Source organism: Triticum dicoccoides, chromosome 6B (assembly GCF_002162155.2).
Source record: "Triticum dicoccoides isolate Atlit2015 ecotype Zavitan chromosome 6B, WEW_v2.0, whole genome shotgun sequence".
Lineage (NCBI taxonomy): Eukaryota > Viridiplantae > Streptophyta > Magnoliopsida > Poales > Poaceae > Triticum > Triticum dicoccoides.
The window spans coordinates 390,666,829-390,674,496 of NC_041391.1; positions in this window are offsets into that span (position 1 = coordinate 390,666,829).

Genomic DNA, 7,668 nt, shown 5'->3' on the forward strand with positions numbered 1-7,668 from the left:
GATGGATCTCATGGATAAGATGACAGCTCTGTTAACCGCCGCGGTCAACCTGGCGGATCAAGCTCAACATGATGCTGAAGTGGCGCAGTTAAAAGAAGATCTAGTGCAGGCTAAGGAAGACCTCGCGGTGGAAGATGTCAGGATGACCGCGGAGCGGGCGGCTCTGGACGCTCAGGCTCAGCAGATTCAGTCGTAGGCTTTCCAACTCACGATGGATCAGAACGCATCAAACAAGGTCATGAGGAGAAGGTATTAGAAGAGTCAGTCCCGTCTGCCTCCGGTTTACGATCCTCGAAACCTCTTCCGAACGCCCGGGGCAGGGCCCAGTAACCCGCCGAAGGTAAATCGGGTTGCAACACCCGGGGCTGGGACATCGGTTCAGCCGCGTACGATGGAGCCTCCCCAGATGAATACTGCTCCGCCTTAGTATGTACCAACACCACCGGGTCATTATTCTAACCCTTTGGACAGCATGATTGCTGCCGCAGCAGGATTGGCGACTCTCCCGGTGGAGGGCGACTCTCCGACGGCGGTTGGAACTTGCAGGATCAGAGAGCTTCTTTAGACGGCTTTAGCCCAGTAGGAGGCGTACTCATACAGCCGAGACATGATTCATTCAACCCCTCGTCCAAGCCGGAGCCCGAGTTATAGTAGGCACATGGATTCAGCGACTGTTTCAAGCAATGCTCGGAGCCGTGACCAGCCATGCGGGCATGACCCGGCGCGTGATGGAGCTCTTAACTTGGTTGATCAGGACAGAATCTATCAAGAGGTTAAGCGGGCGGCTCAGCAGGCGGCTCAGCGGGCGGCTTACCAGCCTTTTCCGGTTTATCCGACGACTTCTATTGAGGCAGGCGTGACCACTAGGACCGGAGGTGTCCCATGTCTGGTGCCGACTCTGCGTAACGAGCGTTTTCCCAAGGATTTCAAGGGGCCTCGAAAGGTGCCTAATTATACGGCCGACTTACTGCCTGGGGCGTGGATTGAAAGCTATGAGATGGCTATGGAACTACTAGAAGTCAGTGATGCTGCGATGGCCAAGTACTTCACCGTGATGTTGGATGGGACTGTCCGCACTTGGTTGAAGGGGCTGCCGCCTAATTCCATCGGTTCATGGGCAGAGTTAAAAGACCGGTTCATTCAGAACTTGAAAGATACATGCAAGCAACCCATGTCAATTGTGGATTTGACTAATTGCAAGCAAGAGGAGGGTGAGTCCATGACCCATTGGGTGCATCGGGTCAAAGCCATAATACATTCGTCTGATGAGATGGATGCCGGCTCCGCAGTCTTAATGTTGGAGAAAAATTGTCGTTTTGCACCTCTGAAGATGAAGCTGGGGCGGCTCAAGCATGATTGTAATGACATGGGCCAACTGATGGAGGCTCTAGTCAAATATGCCAATTCTGATAGTACCAAGGATCCCGAGTCTGACGATGAAAAGACAGGGAAGGGAAAGAAGAACGACAACGCCAAGGGTCCTCAGCATAACCCGGCAAATCAAGGAGGTAATAATAAGCATAAGGCTGATGGTAGCTTGGAGTTTGTGGCTAACACCAATGCGCAGGGCAACAATAAACGACGTAAGGGGAGACCACCTCCTCGGTCCGGCGGGTCAAGCCCCACGCTTGAGCAATTACTGAATGGGCCCTGTCCAAGGTGCGACACTCCGCAGAAGCCGGCCACTCACCTATGGAAGGACTGTATGATCATGAAGGCTTTCAATAATTCCAACATGTTCGACGGTAATCATGGACAGGGCGGCGGCTCAGGTGGCGGCGGTTTTCATGGCCCGGACGGCGGTTCAAATTCCAATTTTTAAAACTCTCAAGGTAATCAAGGTGGTTATAATCAGCAATCTGGCAAAGGGAGGTCAGCAGCAGCAGCAAGGTGGATATCAGAGTAATCCAAAGCAGCTGAATAGTGCGTAATATCATGTGTTTACCACCAGTTTGTGCAAACGGGATCAGACGCTTCATAAGAGGGTTGTGAATGCTATTGAGCCGACAGTTCCTCGTTATTTGAGATGGTCTGAGCAGCCTATTCTGTGGAGTAGGGAAGATCATCCTCCCCAGGTTGACAATCTGGGTCACTTGGCATTGGTGGTGGCACCACAGGTTGGTGGATACAAGTTCACTAAGGTGCTCATGGATGGAGGCAGTAGCATCAATATCCTCTATTATGAGACCTTTCGTCGCATGGGGTTGACTGATAAAAATCTCAAGACTTCCAACACTGTTTTTCACGGAGTGGTCCCTGGTAAGTAGCGTACCTAGTGGGTAAGATTGAGCTGGAAGTGGCCTTTGGAGATGATCATGATTCTAGGGCTGAGAAGTTAACTTTTGAGGTGGTCAAAATCAAGAGCCCTTATCATGCCCTGTTTGGACGGTCGGCTTATGCCAAGTTCATGGGACAGGCTGTTATGTTTATTTGCAGCTAAAGATGCCGGGTCACAAAGGCACCATCACAGTGCATGTGAGTCAGAAGATAGCCTTGGAATGTGAGGAAGGTGATGCTGCTTACGCTGAATCTGTTTATGCGACAGAGGAATTGAAGTTTTACAAGGACAAGGTTGACCCGGTGGACAGGACGTCTTTGAAGAAACCGACTATAGAGCATGAGTTGGTAATGAAGTTTAAGTCGGCCGATGATACCAAGCTTGTGGATTTTGTTCCAGGCGACTCATCTAAGCAGTTCAATATCAGTGCCAATCTGAATCCCAAATAGGAAAGCGCGCTCATCAAGTTCATCCGTTAGAATCAGGACATCTTTGCGTGGGAACCTTCTGACATGCCAGGTGTACCGAGAGAACTCGCTGAGCACACTCTCAATATTAATCCAAAATTTAAGCCGGTCAAGCAGTTTCTTCGACGGTTCAATGAAGAGAGGCATAAGGCCGTTGGTGAGGAAGTGGCCCGGCTCTTGGCTGCATGGTTCATTATTGAAGTTTTTCATCCGGAGTGGTTGGCTAACCCGGTGCTGGTGCTTAAGAAGAACAACACTTGGAGTATGTGTGTGGATTACACGGATTCGAACAAAGATTGTCCGGCTGATCCCTTCGCTCTCCCTTGTATTGATCAGATCATTGATGCTATGGCGGGTTGTGAGTGCTTGAGCTTTTTGGATGCTTATTGTGGTTATCATCAGCTCAAAATGGCAGTTAAGGACCAGGAGAAGAAGGCTTTTATTACTCCATTTGGAGCCTTCTGCTATGTGTCTATGCCTTTTGGGCTTAAGAGTGCCCTAGCAACTTATCAGCGGTGTGTGGAGAACTGTCTTCATAATCAGATTGGGCGTAATGTCCATGCTTATGTGGACGATATTGTGGTGAAGTCCAGAGAGAAGGAGACGTTGATAGATGTTCTGAAGGAGACCTTCGATAACCTCCGGGTCTACAAGATGATGCTTAACCCAACCAAGTGTGTTTTTGGTGTACCTGCAGGCAAGCTTTTGGGTTTTCTGGTTTCTAACAGAGGCATTGAGGCTAACCCGGAGAAGATCAAGGCAATCACTTCTTTGGCTAAACCGGCATGTATCAATGATGTTCAGTGTTTGGCGGGTCGTATTGCTGCTTTAAGCCGCTTCATAAGCCGGTTAGGTGAGAAAGCCATACCGCTGTATCAGATGATGAAGAATATAGACGACTTCATTTGGAGCGATGCTGCTACTGCTGCCTTTGAAGATTTGAAGAGACAGCTAGCTGAGCCGCCAGTACTTGCTGCTCCCATTGATAAGGAGCCATTATTGTTATATGTGGCTGCTAACACGCGTGCCGTCAGTGTAGCCATTGTGGTGGAGCGCAAGGAGGCTGGCAAGGAGCATCCAGTTCATCGGTCGGTTTATTACATCAGTGAGGTACTTATTGAATCCAAGCAAAGGTATCCGCATTGGCAGAAGCTCGTTTATGGGGGTGTTTATGGCAACCCGGAAGCTTAAACAATATTTTCTAGGTCATTCCATCACGGTGGTCAGTTCTGCTCCTTTAGGGGATATCATGCAAAATAGAGAGGCCATAGGACGAGTCGCCAAGTGGGCCATTGAACTTGGGCCTCATGGTTTAAAGTATGTGCCATGCACTGCTACCAAGTCTCAAGCACTGGTGGATTTCAGCAACGATTGGACAAAACCGCAGATGCCCGAAGAGAAGCCAGACAAGACATATTGGACTATTCACTTTGATGGGTCCAGGCAATTGGAGGGCTCGGGGGCTGGAGTTGTTTTAGCTTCCCCTCGAGGTGAATTTTTTTGTTACGTGCTACGGTTGATGTTTCCCTGTCCTAACAATGCAGCTGAGTATGAGGCCTTGCTCCGTGGTCTTCGGATGGCTAAGGAGATGAGTTTAAGCCGGGTAAGGTGCATTGGCGACTCAGATTTGATGGCTCAACAAGTCTCGGGCAAGTGGGATTCCAAGGATCCTCTCATGGCGGCTTATCGCCGTGAAGTTGATGCCATTGCTGGACATTTAAAGGGTTACCAAGTGGAGCACATTGATTGCAAAAAGAACGAGGCGGCTGATGCTTTAAGCCGGCTGGGGTCTCAGCATAAGCCGGTGCCGCCTAATACTTTCTTGGATATTCTGCATAACCCTTCTGTCAAGTTACCTACAAAGGAAGACTTGGCTGTTCCTGACCCGGAAGCACAATTGGTGGTGGCTCTTCACGTCATCCCAGATTGGACAGTACCATACTTGGCTTACATGACCCGGGGCGAGTTGCCTGAGGATGGAACCTTGGCCAGGCAGACAACCCAACGGTCTAAGTCAATGAAAATTGCCAATGGCGAGTTGCATCATCACTGTGTCACTAGGACATTTCAGCGTTGTGTTTCTCCTGAGGAAGGGCAAGAAATTCTTTGTGAGATTCATGAAGGAGATTGTGGCCATCATGCCAGGTCAAAGTCCCTTGTAGCCAAGGCTTTCCATTATGGATTTTATTTGGCTGACGGCTCATGCTGATGCGGAGGATCTGGTCAGTAAATGTGACGGTTGTCAGAAGTTCTCGAGACGTGCTCCCGTGCCGGCTCAAGAGTTGAGGATGATTCCAATTACTTGGCCGTTTGCAGTCTGGGGGCTTGACATGTTTGGGCCTTTCAAAAGGTCCAAAGATAAAAAGACCCTCCTCTTGGTGGCGGTTAACAAGTTCACAAAGTGGGTTGAGGCAGAGCCAGTTAGTAAGTGTGACGCGGCCACGACAGTTCAATTCATGAAGAAGGTGATATTTCGCTTTGGCTTTCCACATAGCATTATAACTGACAATGGTACTAATCTGTCTAAAGGCGCCATGGAAGAGTTTTGTCAACGTAAGAATATTCGGCTTGATGTTTCATTAGTAGCTCACCCCCAATCCAATGGTCAAGCTGAAAGAGCCAATCAGGAAATCTTGAAAGGCATTACGCCCCAGCTTTTGGTTCCTTTGCAACGGACGCCGGGTTGTTGGGTTGAGGAGTTACCCTCTGTGGTATGGAGCATCAATACTACCCCCAACAGGTCTACGGGTTACACACCTTTCTTCATGGTCTACGGAGCACAGGCAGTTTTACCTAGTGACATCCGGCATGACTCACCCCGTGTGGCGGCTTACGTTGAAGCTGATAATGAACAAGCTCGTCAGGATGTACTTGACCTGTTAGATGAAAAGCATGACTTGGCAGCAGCCCGCTCGGTGATTTACCAACAGGATCTGTGCCGCTATCACAGCCGCTAGGTTAAATCTAGAACCTTTCAGGAAGGTGATTTGGTGCTCCGGCTCATCCAGGATCAAACTGATGCACACAAGTTATCCCCACCTTGGGAAGGGCCCTTTGTGGTCAACAAGAACTTGAACAACGGGTCATACTACCTTATCGATGTTCGAGAACACAAAGACTCACGTAAGTCAGAGGAAGAAACCCGCCGACCATGGAATATCGCTCATCTTCGGCCTTACTACACTTGTGCCACCGGCTCTCATGATGTACATATTTTTGACGATGTATATATTATGATGAATAATAAAGCAGGACCTCTGTCCTTTTCATCCTCAATGATCATATGTCTTCATTATCATCTTTTCAAATGACCAAACTGGGGGCTGGTCGTATTCGAATCTAGCTTAACCCTCTTGGTCCGGCTCATGATCGTATTCGAATCTAGACGTTCAAATTCATGATCACTAAGCGGCTTCCTGTTCAAACATAGGTCGTATTCGAACCAAAGAGAACATAGCTGTCGGTACCCTCTTGATCGGCACAATGCCAAGCTCACTAGGGGGCTTCTTGATCGTATTCGAATCATAGCTTAACCCCTTTTGGGTCCGACTTTGATCATATTCGAATCAGAGTCATTAAAAAACTCTCAAGGTCATTAGGGGGCTTCCTATTCAAACATAGGTCATATTCGAACCAAAGAGAACATAGCTGTCGGTACCCTCTTGATTGGCGCAATGCCAAAGCCACTGGGGGCTACATGATCGTATTAGAATCCTAGCTTAACCCCTTTGGAACGGCTTACTAATCGTATTCGAATCAGAAGCCTCGATTGTTTCTTCCTATTTGGTTTAAGTTTTATTTGAAAATAGCCTTTGTTTTGACTTGAGACTTTTTCTTCAAAGATCTAAGTGTAAGCGTGGTTTAAATTTAACCCGACTTAATTTTGGATTATAAGTCGCCAACATATGAGAATCATCATATCTTTGAAGTGTTTGTTTCCAAAGATTGGGTTGTCACCCTTACTATTTGGGTCACATAAACTGGCTGTACAAATCCGAAGCTCACAGGTATGATATTATAGTTGTGTTTCAAAATTATATTTCACAATAGGCTTATCTGTGACTCTTTTTCCATATTAATGGTTATATATAAAGATATTATGACCCGCCCTGCGGAAAGCCGCCAAGGGATCTTGTGATCTATTTCTGTGTTGTAACGCCCTGGATCCGATGCGCCAGGTGTCTGCCAGTTATTCGCTGTCGTTGCCATGTCATTTGCTTGCGTGTTGCATTTTATCATGTCATCATGTGCATTTCATTTTGCATACGTGTTCGTCTCATGCATCCAAGCATTTTCCCTGTTGTCCGTTTTGCAATCCGGCACTCCTATGCCCTCCGGCGTTCCCCTTTCGTCTCTCGTTGTGAGTGGGTGTTAAACGTTCTCGGAATGGATTGAGGCTTGTCAAGTGGCCTTGGTATAGCACCAGTAGACCGCCTGTCAAGTTTCGTGCCATTTGGAGTCCGTTTGATACTCCAACGGTTAACCGGGTAACCGCAAAACCCCCTTTCTCTTTGCAGCCAAACACCCCTTCCAAAGTGTCCCAAAACCCATCTAACTCCCCTCCATGCTCTCGGTCGTTCGATCACGATCGTGTGGGCGAAAACCGCTCCTCATTTGGACTCTCCTAGCTCCCTCTACCTACAAATATGTGGCCTCCCCCGAAATTCCCGCAGTCCAAACCCTAGCCAAACTCCTCCGCACCGCCGGACATGTCCATCCGCGCCGGACATGTCTGTCGGACACGTCATTTCGCCCAATCAGGATCTGCCATGTCACCCTGCCGCCCCTCTCCTACAACCGCGCCTCACCACCTCATCCGCGTCGGCCCTCTCTCTGCTCCGCCGCCGCCAGGGCCCGCGGGGCCCAGATCCGGCCCTCGGGACCCGAGCCGCCGCCCGCCGCCGCCCGTGCGGGCCCGCGTCT